Below are 12,823 nucleotides of genomic sequence, written 5' to 3' on the forward strand. Positions count from 1 at the left end.
TAAACATAGAACTGAATTGAATAGATCGGGCCCGTTGTCACCGATATCCGATCCAGCTATTTGAGTCAGTATCGGCCCGATATCTGATCCAGTATCAGTGCATGCCTAATATTAATAATCTAAAAATACAAATAAAACAAATGTGTTAGAAGGAACACCACAACGGCACACAGTTTGAGCCGTTTTAGCTGCTTCACTGATGTAATTTCAAGTTTTGATTGTGTAGTTATTCTCTTTATTGCTGACCTATAGGCTCATGTGTTATTAGTATCTCCTGGTTTCAGTATCACTGTAAATTCTGCTATTTGTGTTACGTAGATACGTAGAAAATAAAAAGGATTTTAGTGGTTTTCCACTGGGGGGGCATCCTTGTGATTTTAAACATGGCCAATTATAGGCACGCGTCCAAGCACGTGCAGGGAGAGGCTCGTCTTGCACAGTTCATTGCACCCTCCATTTGGTGCATATGGAGCCAATGACAAGTCTATAACTGACAGATAGAGAAACACTGAGCAGGAGCGAGGAGAGCGCGTTTTATTCCTTATACCTGGCTGGTTCTGTGACTCCCACATACAGTTTGACCTTGTGATATTCAGATTCACCTGTGACTGAATCACTCAGGAGAAAAAATATATTTTGTTTAAGGTTTCATGCAAAACCAGCAAACCCCCCTCTTGTTTCTGAGAGGATGGTGTCTGCTGGAGGAGGAGGAGGATGAAGAGGAGGAGGAGGAGGGGGCGGTGTCTCCATCCAAGAGGGATGTTGTGTAGTAAGTGAAGTGGGAGGAGGTGGGAGGAGGCTGCAGAGCTCTGCTGCTACGTCAGTGCTCATCACAGGGACACACAGGACCTTCTTGCTTCAGGTACTCTTGGTGACTCCCTGCACGAAAAAAAAAAAAAGCGAATCACCCTAAAAAACGCTCTGACCTTCCCACCAACAAGGTAAGAAAACGAATAATCCTCCTTTGCAATGTGCATTTAATCCTCCTTTAAACGCGTTAATTCCCTTAATTTCCCCGTCGTGCATGCAGGTGCAGGACAACCGGATCATTTGCATGTGTTTCTGCAACAACTCGACATTTATTTCTCACTATAATAAGGAGTTTAAAGGCCATGCGATGACCCCTAAACGTGCACCTGCAAGGCAAGCAAGGAATAAATCGATTCATGGATGAGAAAATGCAAAATGTTCGTTTTGAAATGTTGCATTCAGACCGAGATTAGAAGATTTTTTTTTGCGAAACGCGCCCTTGGTTCTTGTTCTTGCTGGGAGGTCTTGTGCGTAAAGAGCGATTATCTTCATCATCATCCATCCATGCAGCGCTGAGGGTCGACTGAGGAAGAGGAGGAGGAGGAGGAAGGGTAGGAGGTTGTTTTAATGCCATTAAAAGGCACATTATGTCCAGCTTCCCATCATCGATCCAGTTTTGTCTAATTGTCGGTGGTTTTGGCACCGATGCCCTTGGCCACCTCTCCATCGCCTCCTCTCTTCATCGCACAGTCAAACATCTCTACACTGTTAGATTATAAAGAAAAGTTGTCCTGCTGATGCTTCTGTTCCATTTCATTCGTACAATATGAGGTAAAGCTTTGGGGAAAGTGCATGTGAAGCTGGGTGAACCTCTCCTGCGTCGTGCGCCAACATGACCTTGTAGAAACCCAGCAGGGAGAATGTGATGGAGGAAAAACATGATGAGCAATATTTTTTTGCTCTGTGCATGCTATTTTGCTTTGCGGTGGTCAGTGGTGCTGAAACGACTTTGCCCAGAGAGGGACGTCGTTTTGATAATGGGACTCTTGTTGTTTATAGCTTATTTTGTATTGGTAGAAAATTCAATTTTTTATTCTTATTTTATTCTAACGTTTTTATCTATTCTTTTTTATTATACTGTTTAACTTGCACCAACAAAACCAAAGCAAATTCCTAGTGTATATCTCTTACACCTGGCAATAAACACCATTCTGATTCTGATTGTTTGAAAGAGGAATGAGGAGGAAGAGAGGAAGAAGCTGTTGATGGATTTATTCTATGTCTATTCTGTGTTTTAGAGGGTGATGCGTTTTACAAATTGGCATGGCTGATGTCTTGTCCCTGTGTGGCAGCCATGATGGCAGCTCAGGCTTGTCTGAGCTATTTATGCATCAACCCACATGAGGGGTGGCAGTGAGGGGAGCAGCAGACCTGCAGGACTCAGTCCTCTTCTCTTTAAAAAAAAAAAAATAGATGCTTTATGGTTTGTGATTCAAAGCCTGACACGCTGTCAGCCTCTCAATTAGCCACTAGTATCAGGCTGCAACAAGAGCACTGGTTACATCTTTACCTTCAGTATAACAGCTCCTCTTTAAAGGGACTGTTTGTAAGAATCAGAAATGCTTGCTAACAGCGACAACTGTGGTCGTTAAGTCAACGAAAGTCAGCGTCGGGCTCGCGCTTGTGCTCGCTCTACATAGACATGAACGAGCATCGCTCAAAACAGTGAGGCGACACACGTCAGCTAAAACCACAATATCACTCTATAATTCAGCTGCTTGGCGGTAATGTTAGCTGACCAGACGGAGGTCTCTCCATGAATCAATGCTGATCCTAGTGTTGGCTTTTCCTGCCTCAGCCTCCCGACCGCGGCCGGAGCAAACAGGGGCGACACCGGCACCCGGTCGTAGACGATAACGTTTCTCGCTGCGGAGCCCCGTCACTTCACAAGACACGGGAAACCTCTGTTGGTCTGGAGGAGCTGCAGCAGTTATTTCTGCACAAAGGACCACTGTACATTCACTAGATATTCTCAGAGCTAAACTAACTCTTCTGCAGTGTGTAGTGTGCGCGCATGCACATGTGGAGGTGGAGCGAGACAGCGAGAATGCGTGCGGTGTGTGTGAGTGAAGGCAAGCAGGCAGAGGAGCAGAGACTCCGGCCACACACGAGCGCACATATGCGAGCGCGCATGGGAAACCGACCCGGTAGATCTATACGTGTAAAATGTTACAAACAGTCCCTTTTAAAGGAGTTCACCGCAATCAAACGCATCCTGATGACAGTTTTGTTTTTCTTTTTTTGATTGTGACTGGATCTTGATTATAGACTTCTGATGCAACCATCCATTCTCCAGGAAGATGACATTTTCTGCTTTTGTGTCGTGGTAAATTCAGTGTTGATTATGCAAACCATCCTTCAATCCATTTTCTGCACTTGTACATTGTCGTGCTGAGCTGGAGCTGTTGGACATGCAGGTTGGGTGCAGGAGGAGAACATACCCACGTAGAAAGGCCCAAGCAGGCCGTGGGATATGAACCCTAGACCTTGTTAATATCGCAAATCATTGCCTAGAAGTTTTCAATATGAATCCTATAAGCTGCCCCTTAACTTTCAGCGAAAGAGGCTGTGACTATTGTTAGATATGTTTGCTCCAACGTTGCAGTGGTGCAGTAACTGATAAAGATTGCTGCACTGGTAAAACACAAATCCAAGCTTCACAACTTCCCTTTTAGAGCTGCAACAATAAGTCGATTATTAAGTGATTAGCAGAAAAATAACCAGCAAATATTTTGAGAATTTTATCAATCGTTTGTCATTTTCAAACAGAAATGCTGGTTCCACTTTGGTTTTCTTTCTCATATAATAGGGCTGCTCAGCTATGGCCAAAATATTGAGATCCCGATTATTTAACATGATTACTCATTGACTTTGGTAACATTGTGCATATAGAAAGAAAATGTATCTATTAGGGCTGTCAATCGATTAAAATATTTAATCGTGATTAATCGCATGAGTGTCCCCAGTTTTTAATCGCAAATTAATCACACATTTTTTATCTGTTTAAAATGTACCTAAAAGGGGAGATTTGTCAAGTATTTAATACTCTTATCAACGTATGTATATATGTATTACTGGAAATCACTTAATAACACAAAACAATGACAGATATTGCCCAGAAACCCTCACAGGTACTGCATTTAGCATAAAAAATACGTTCAAATCATAACATGGCAAACAGCAGCCCAACAACAGCTGTCAGTGTGTCAGTGTGCTGACTTGACTATGACTTGCCCCAAACTGCATGTGATTATCATAAAGTGGGCATGTCTGTAAAGGGGAGACTCGTGGGTACCCATAGAACCCATTTACATTCACATTATCTGGAGGTCAGAGGTTAAGGGACACCTTTGCTTTAAAAATGAGCTGCTACAACCTTAAAAATTGAAAGTTACGTTAATGCGTTAAAGAAATTAGTGGCGTTAAAACAAATTTGCGTAAACGTGTTAATATCGTGTTAACTTTTACAGCCCTAGTATCTATATTTGAAAGTTAAATGCATCAATCTGGTGTACTTTGAGAGCAAAATTAAGAGGCTAGATCTATGAAGAACTGTGCTCTATAGTGAACAATTCAATCATAAACACACCACCACGGAGAAAATACGCCAGCGAGGGGCAGTGAAACAGAATGCGGTACTATAATCATTTTACATTGATTATCTTGTTTTCATAATTGAAATTGAAATTTGATCAATTGCACAGCCCTATCATATATGATAGTAAAGGGAACATCCTTGGGTTGTGGACTGTTGGTAGAATATAACAAGCTGTCTAACTACGTCACATTGAACTGTGGGAAATATTAATGGCATATACTCGTCATCATAGTGAGTGATGCCACTGACAGTGTGTCCATGCTGTTCTACAGTTTGTGGCTAATGATTGAAAAGAGTTAACAGCATGTTGAATTTGTTTGATTAAGAGTTTTCTATGCCCCGAGGCATCACTCAGCATCACTCGGCATCACTCAGCATCACTCAGCACAACAGAAGCAGAGTGACTTGACTTCTCAGTGTTGCAGGTGAGGTCGACGTTGTTCACACAGTTTAACACTGTTGAAACCAGGAGGAGCTAAGGGAGCTGCTCTGTTTGGTGTTCTCATTTTCTGCCCGCTACCCCTGCTGATTGGGCCGTGCTCCGGTCCGTCCGCAGAGATTAGCCCTGTCACGAGTTACAACTCGCCTCTCCCTGCAGCTGGGAGCGGTGGAGCCGGATATATTAGCATAAAAACCCCACAGGTTGCGGTGCAGTAGAGCACAGATATCCTCCTCGACTACCCCCATCCAGGTGTTGTTAAGATCAGCAATTAGCACAGCTGTTTCAACATTTAGACCAGTGCTTCAAGGAAACGCTGGTTCATTTGTGCTGCATGGTTTTATCCAGACAGATCTGTTTTTGGCTCGTGATGCTGCCGCTGAAACGCTGCTGAAAGATTTACCGTGAGGCTGAGAGGTAATCGATGGGCTTCTCCTTCGTCTCCAGATGGGTCGGTCGAAGCAGCGATTAGTGTCAAGCACATAACTCTCCATTAACGACTGACAGTGCATTCGTTTCAGACGAGGTGTCCTCGGCTTTTAAACAAATGCATATGGTTCATTGGCCCTGTCTTTTTGCTTGATTGCATATTTATGTTTCTACAGTAAAGTGTCTTTGAGTCCTTGAAAAGCGCTATATAAGTTGAATTTATTATTATTATTATTATTATTACAGTAGTTATGTAAAAAATTCATCATAACATCAGGGATTATAAAGATATATTTTAAAAGTCCCAAATTTTTCCTAATAGATTAATTTCATAGAAAAGAGTTTATATGTAACTATGATTTCCTTGGAAGGTTTCTGGTAAAGGCTATGTCATTTGGTGCTAATTGGGCAAATAGAGACTTGTGTTCAACTGGTAAACCTCTGATTAATTCCAACTGATTGGTAGCAGGACCTTCTTTTTCCAGAATAATTTAGATAATTAGCTGAACAGACAGAAATGTAAATCTTTCTGTTCAATCTTTAGTTGTAAATTAAGGGAAAGTGTTCAATAAGGCAAATATGGAGAGTAAGGTTTCCAAAGAAATTAATTATTAACTTGAGTTTAAATGGATCTCTATCAGCTATTCATATAATATTAGGTACTTAAAGAAATAGTTTGATATATTTGATAAATGTAATTATTCACTTTCTTGCTGAGAGTTATATGAGAAGACCATTCTCCAGCTGGGTCTACATCCCAGTCTTTATGCTAGGCTAAGATAATTGCATCCTGGATCTAGATCCATACTCAACACAGAACACATGGCAAGAAAGCAAATAAGCATAATACGAAAAATGTCGCACTATTCCTTTAATATGTGCTCTGTCTCTAATTTCTCTGTAATTTGTACCTAATCACAAAATCCTCTCAAGCAACCTTCTAGCGGATTATTAAAGGTACAGTGTGTAGGATTTGGCCGCGTCTAGTTGTGTGGTTGCAGATTGCAACCGACTGATTACCCCTTCGCTCACTCCTCCCTTTCCAAGATTGAGGTAACGTGAGCCTCTGAGTGCAAAACCGTGGTAACGCCATTCACCTCTCTCAGAGACCATCCTCACCATAACAACACTACTTTAGGAGCAACGGAAGTCAGACTGCGGCTGGCGATACCACAATTTTGCACTCTGCGGCTCACGTTATCACAGTTTCACAAACGTGTCGGAGAACTACGGTGACCTTCAGGTGACATAAAAACGCTAATGTCTCTCTCTAGAGTCAGTGTTTGGTTTGTCCGTTCTGGGCTACAGTAGAAACATGGCGTTGCAACATGGTGGACTCCGTGAAGAGGACCCGCTCCCTATGTAGATATGAAAGGCTCATTCTAAGCTAACAGAAACACAACGATTCTTAGTTCAGGTGATTAAATGAAAACATAGTTATGAATATTATATTCCGTCTCTACTAATAGAAATGTTACACCCTGAAGCAGCGTCTCTTCTCTCCTCCACTACTTTAGTGTTCGGTAGTTTGAACTGACACACGCCACAGCTCCAGCAGAATCACAAATAGATTTGATGCAAAGGGAAGCAAGAGCAAAGCTTGTTGTGGCAACAATGTAACTCAAACAACCGTAAAAAAACACATCCCACTTCGTGTTCAGTGAGAGAGAGGAGCTGCAGCGGAGGTGATATCTGCAGAGAGAGTTTGGCCTACATATTGTTTGATGTCTAGGAAGGATTCACCTTCTCCTCAGAAGTAGTGGTGTTGTCTCGCAGTATAATTCACTAATACAAGAGCGTGTTTGATCTGATTTTAGCATCCCATCTTTTTCTTATTTTCACTATTAATTTGTCACATTTTCATCGTTTTCTATTCAGTTACCTTCATATTTGTAATTTGAAGTGGTGCAATGTAACGAAGACATTTACTCACGTTACTGGACTTTAGTACAACTTTGAGATACTACATTAATCTGATAGCTTTAGTTACTTTTCAGATTACAATTGTTTCATACTGTACCCTTCCTGTCCAGTGAAAACCATGTAACTCCAGATACAATATGATTTTGAATGTTTGTGATAAACTAAGTGATTAAATGTTTAAGCTAAATAATGTATTTTCTCTTGGATCAGCTGGAAAATGCATCGTCACAAAGCTGAAAACACGGCTGTTTTTCTGGCACCATGAATAAATAATAATAAATGTATGTATATATTTATTATTGGAAATCAATTAACAACACAAAACAATGACAGATATTGTCCAGAAACCCTCACAGGTACTGTATTTAGTATAAAGATATGCTCAAATCCTAACAGGGCAAACTGCAGCCCAACAACAGCTGTCAGTGTGTCAGTGTGCTGACTTGACTATGACTTGCCCCAAACTGCATGTGATTATCATAAAGTGGGCATGTCTGTAAAGGGGAGACTCGTGGGTACCCATAGAACCCATTTTCATTCACTGATCTGGAGATCAGAGGTCAAGGGACCCCTTTGAAAATGGCCATGCCAGTTTTTCCTCGCCAAAATGTAGCGTAAATTTGGAGCGTGGATTGGATGGATTCTTTAGGTTTTCTAGTTTCATATGATGCCAGTATCTTCACTCTAGCTTTAAAACTGAGCCCCCTACAATTTAAAAATTGCTAGTTGTGTTAATGCATTAAAGAAATTAGTGGCATTAAAACAAATTTGCGTTAACGCGTTATTATCGCGTTAACTTTGACAGCCCTTATTTCTAACAAACACACCCTCAGTTGAAGAAAGACATTTTGACTGCCGCTCACAGCACCATTAACTTGTAGAGACACAAGTGGTGAATGCTAATGAACTAAACATTATGAAGTGACACTAATGTGAGCTGCAGGTACGTGCTGTGAGAAACTCACACAGCTGTATTGTTCACAACAGTTTGTATGTGCCGTGCTGCCGGTTTGGAGCTGCACCTCTCAGCTGCCCTCAGTCTGACTCCTCTTCAGTCCATTTTGCAGCGAGCAAAGCCAAAATGGATGCAGAGCGCTGACGTCACTGTGCTTGACATGGTGTTGCTAGCCGCCTTGGTGCCACCAGGGTGACGGTGCACGCTCAGAGCCCGAGCGGGGGAACAATGACGTGAGTCATGTTAGGCTGCAGATTCTCCCAAAGGGGACAGTTCAGCCGGGGAGGAGCTACGACCCAGTGAGCCTAACAACCAACCATCACACCCTCCTCTCAGGCTGCTGTTATCTCCTCAGCCTGGATGGGCCTGCAGCCATGCAGGAACATGGTGCAGCTGAGTAAAGCTGTCACTTCCCATGTGACTCTGTGCAGATGGCGCACTGTGGTTGGTGTGGATGAGCGGGAGCTGGGCCGAGGCTGCTGTGAGAAGAGTTTACTTTATCACACCCATTCATCACTGCTGGGGGGCGAGACCACTCGGGCACTTCTGTCCTTGTGGCCGGAAAACAAGACATGAATAATTGATCCTTCACAAGGCCTCAGGAGAACTCCCTGAAGCTCAGACCGGCTGAAAGATGACGGATGAGGACGGATGAGAAATGCTGGTTTATGAGTGAAATTCAGAATTACCACAAGAGGCCTTGGGTCAGGAGGATGAGTAAAAGCCAGTTTGTGTTTGTGGTTTAGAAGAATAGTAAATTTTCCACCTCCCCCTGCTTCTAGAGGGCATTCCAATGGCGTTACCAGTGATGGGAGGCCTTTCTAAACCAGCTCACACAAAGAGATTATATTACTTTGATTAGTGTCAAAGGATATTATTGATTTAACCTTTGACTCCTCTGACCCGCAAGGTGCAAAAATATTTTTTTCAGAATTTAAATATTTTTTTTGCATACAAATTCTTGCAAATTCGTTTCAACGCCACTAATTTCTTTAATGCATTAACACAATTTGCAGTTTCTAGGTTGTGCGAGTGAAGATACTGGCATCATATGAAACTAGAAAAAACCTAATGAATCCATCGGTACCAACCATGTCATACTAGCTTGTCACAGAGGAGGTTAAATAACGCTCCAAACTTGCGCTAAATTTTGGCGAGGAAAAACTGTCATGGCCATTTTCAAACAGGTCCCTTGACCTCTGACCTCAAGATATGTGAATGTAAATGTGTTCTATGGGTACCCACGAGTCTCCTCTTTACAGACATGCCCACTTTATGATAATCACATGCAGTTTGGGGCAAGTCATAGTCAAGTCAGCACACTGACACACTGACAGCTGTTGTTGCCTGTTGGGCTGCAGTTTGCCATGTTATGATTTGAGCATATTGTTTTATGCTAAATGCAGTACCTGTGAGGGTTTCTGGACAATATTTGTCATTGTTTAGTGTTGTTACTTAATTTCCAATAATAAATATATACATACATTTGCATAAAGCAGCTTATTTGCCCACTCCCAAATTGATGATACATTTTGAACAGATAGGAAATGTGTGATTCATCACAACTAACTATAGACAATCATGCGATTAAATATTTTGATAGACAGCCATAATAATTAATAATTATACTGTACAGCAATTCCTTCCACATTTAATACATCAATATTCTGATTAATTAATTTCTTTTTTAATGCAGGAAGACAGGACAAGACACTTCCCAGTAGACATTATTCCTGGGTTTTCTCTTGAAACTTCTCCCTTTAACAAGACTAAGAGTCTACAGTAATGATGTGTCATTAACTGTAGGAGTTAATCTCCTATCCCAGAGGTTCCCAAACTTTTTCACGTCAAGGACTACCTGAACTGACACAAATTAGACCACAGACCCCCATTTGATAAGACCTTTTGAAAACCACTATCCTATCCTGTATGATCAGCTGTCTCGTTTCACTTTTTCCACTTTATCAAACTGATTTGAAAAGAACATACGGCTGAATGTAATCTCCTCCTGTGGTCTGAGCGTGCTTCATTATGAGCGTAGGTGTTTGTTGACTGAGTCTTGTGGGGGGAAATCTTCAAACAGAGCAAACGCGTGGGCTCTGCTGAGCCGACCCAGAATGCAACGCTCCTGATGCACTCAAGGGAGCAGAAAAGACTCTCCAACGGAGATATCAGTGGCCATCCGGTGGTTTGGGCATGAAGACAAAGATTTTATTACTGTGTGCTTCAGGGGTGTTTATTGTGCTTCTCAGTGGGCTGTGAGGAAGAATTATATAGATGGACATGTTTTCACTTTTCCTCCAGTGGCGACCGTGAAGAATAAATGTCTCTAATTAACTTGGCAAAAAAAAAAGAAGCCCATGAAACTGTACTTGAAGCCAGTGGTTAGACGGCACTACTGTAAGGCGGTTATTGCACGAGTCATATTGATGTTGTGGCGTAGCCGTAGTGCTGGAGTTTTACTTTTAGTGACGTCAGAAAAAACGCCGGCCACATCATCATCTTTCACCAGGATGATTGCGGTGTTTGGTTTCTTGCTAAGAAACTAGGGATGCACCGATGCCACTTTTTTTCAGACCGAGTACAAGTACTTACATCTGGGTATTCGCCAATACCGAGTACCGATACGAGTACTTCTCTGTGCCAAAAGACCTTCGTTAACAGCCAGCTGGAGGGTGTGAACGACACACGGCAGGCTGGGGAGTTCCACATACGAGGCGGTGCGCCGCGACCGGCTCTAGGTCGTCTCGGAAAGGCTCGGGGCAATGGTGGCTCGCGGCCGCAGCTTAACAGCGCTCCCCGCCCGGACCTCACCGCACCGTGACGGGGCTCCCTGCTCCCGGTGCGACTGTCGACCGGGGCGGACTGTCCTCAGTGTGCCCCAACCGCGTTGTGCCGCAGCCCACGTAAAAGGTGCCAGGGGTCTTTGGCGATGTCGGCAACCCACCCGACCTGTCTTGGAACACGGACCAAGGAGTCTAACGCACGCACGGGTGGCTCAATGACAGTGAGGGCCGGCGCATGCCAACTGAGGTGGAATCCGGCCTAGCGGGGTTGGGCGCACCACCGGCCCGTCTCGCCTGCACCATCGGGGAGGTGGAGCGTGAGGACCCGAAAGATGGTGACGAGAGGTTAACGTCACGCTGCTGTAAAGTGGTATCGGTGCCGTTGTATCGGAGACGTTTTGCGAGTACGAGTACATGAGCACAGTATCTGAGCCGATACCCGATACTGGTATCGGTATCGGTGCATCCCTATAAGAAACTATGTGAAGACTTTTCTAAAATGCAAATCCACAATTAATCTGGAAAGAAAACTCCCATTCAGACACCCATTCAATTAATAAAAAAAACAGACTGAAGATAATTTGTAATTTGAGGAGCAGCCTGTACTTTAGGAAAATACTGAATATCAAAGCTGATGATCTGTTTTTAGTCAAAACGGTTATGTACGGTGGCGTTTCAGGAGTGAACTCATCAGCGTCCGTGCTCTCTCTATCAGCATGCCGTCTTGATCAGGATTGTGCCGCTGAGCCTCGGGGACAATCTATCAAGAGGAGAAAACTCACCGCGTGCGTCACGACGAGAAATCAAAGATGTCAAGAGAAATGAATTCAGAGCTGCGTGACATTACCAGCCATCTGCAGCTCCGAGGAATCCTCTGACCTAATCATCACCACCGCTTTCTCTCTCTCTCTCACACACACACACACATGCTGCCTTAATCTCTCACTTTGCACACATGCATTTCTTTTTCACTCTTTGGCACACACATCTATGTTCACGCACACACACACACACACACACACACAGACAAAGACTGTCATCACTCATGCTCATCTCTGTCACACTCGCTAACTGCAGCGTCTGTGCCGTCAAAATGAGCATCAAGATTTAACTCGGTGTGTAAATGTGTGAACAGAAAGTGGAGAAAAGACTGCAGCAATAACACCAAAACTACATTACAGACGCAGAATGAGTGCTGCAAGTCTGGGTGACAACTAATAATTAATATTTATCGACTTGTCTCCTGTTATCTTTATACAAAAATCTGTCGTTGAATTTTAATAATTCGAAGCAAATTGTAATTCTAAGTGATTTATCATAGTGTTTAACTTTGATTTAATGCATTAAAGTAGACCACGTGTCGTTATTTTGAACGTCGATTTGATACATTGTGATTTTGCGTATATTTGCCGTATTATGATATCACTCAAAATTGGAAACCAAAATTGGAAAAACATTTAAATTTCAGCCACACATCTGTACTTCATTGTTCGTTCCTGTGTGAAGAAGATAAAAGCAGAAACAATCAATCAGTTGATCAATAAGAAGAAGAAAGAAAGGAAAAAAGAACAATTTGAATTAATCGTTTATTTCTAGCAAAACATTCATTGGTTTCATATGTGATAGTAAACTGAATATATACAGTATATATATATAGGTTTTAGACTGTTAATCAGACAAAACAAGACATTTGAAGATGTCATTTTGGACTGGAACATTTTAACATGCATTTTTTAACTCTTATCTGACCAAAAGATGAACTGATAATGAAAATAATTGTTAGCTGCAGCCCCGGTGGAGCGTGGTAGCTTATACATTAAGGTGTGTGTTGATGTGCATGTGTGAAGGTGTGTTAATCTGCGCGGTGATGAAAACTGAGGTTA

The 12,823-nt window shown here is 42.5% G+C and overlaps 1 protein-coding gene across 3 annotated transcripts in view; it reads left to right on the plus strand.

Annotated features, from left to right (window-relative positions):
- sv2a (synaptic vesicle glycoprotein 2A) overlaps positions 1 to 12,823 on the plus strand; it is a 67,547-nt gene that overhangs the window by 3,563 nt on the left and 51,161 nt on the right. The window contains exon 1 of one of the 3 annotated variants that reach the window (XM_037785316.1): positions 619 to 941. The exons of 1 other annotated variant lie outside the window; for it this stretch is intronic. The gene's annotated coding sequence lies outside the window, so the exon portion shown is untranslated. Of the gene's footprint in view, positions 1 to 618; positions 942 to 1,059; positions 1,362 to 12,823 lie in introns of those variants that run through there. One more of the 3 variants, XM_037785318.1, reaches the window with a different exon arrangement.

Source organism: Sebastes umbrosus, chromosome 11 (genome assembly GCF_015220745.1).
Source record: "Sebastes umbrosus isolate fSebUmb1 chromosome 11, fSebUmb1.pri, whole genome shotgun sequence".
Taxonomy (NCBI): domain Eukaryota; kingdom Metazoa; phylum Chordata; class Actinopteri; order Perciformes; family Sebastidae; genus Sebastes; species Sebastes umbrosus.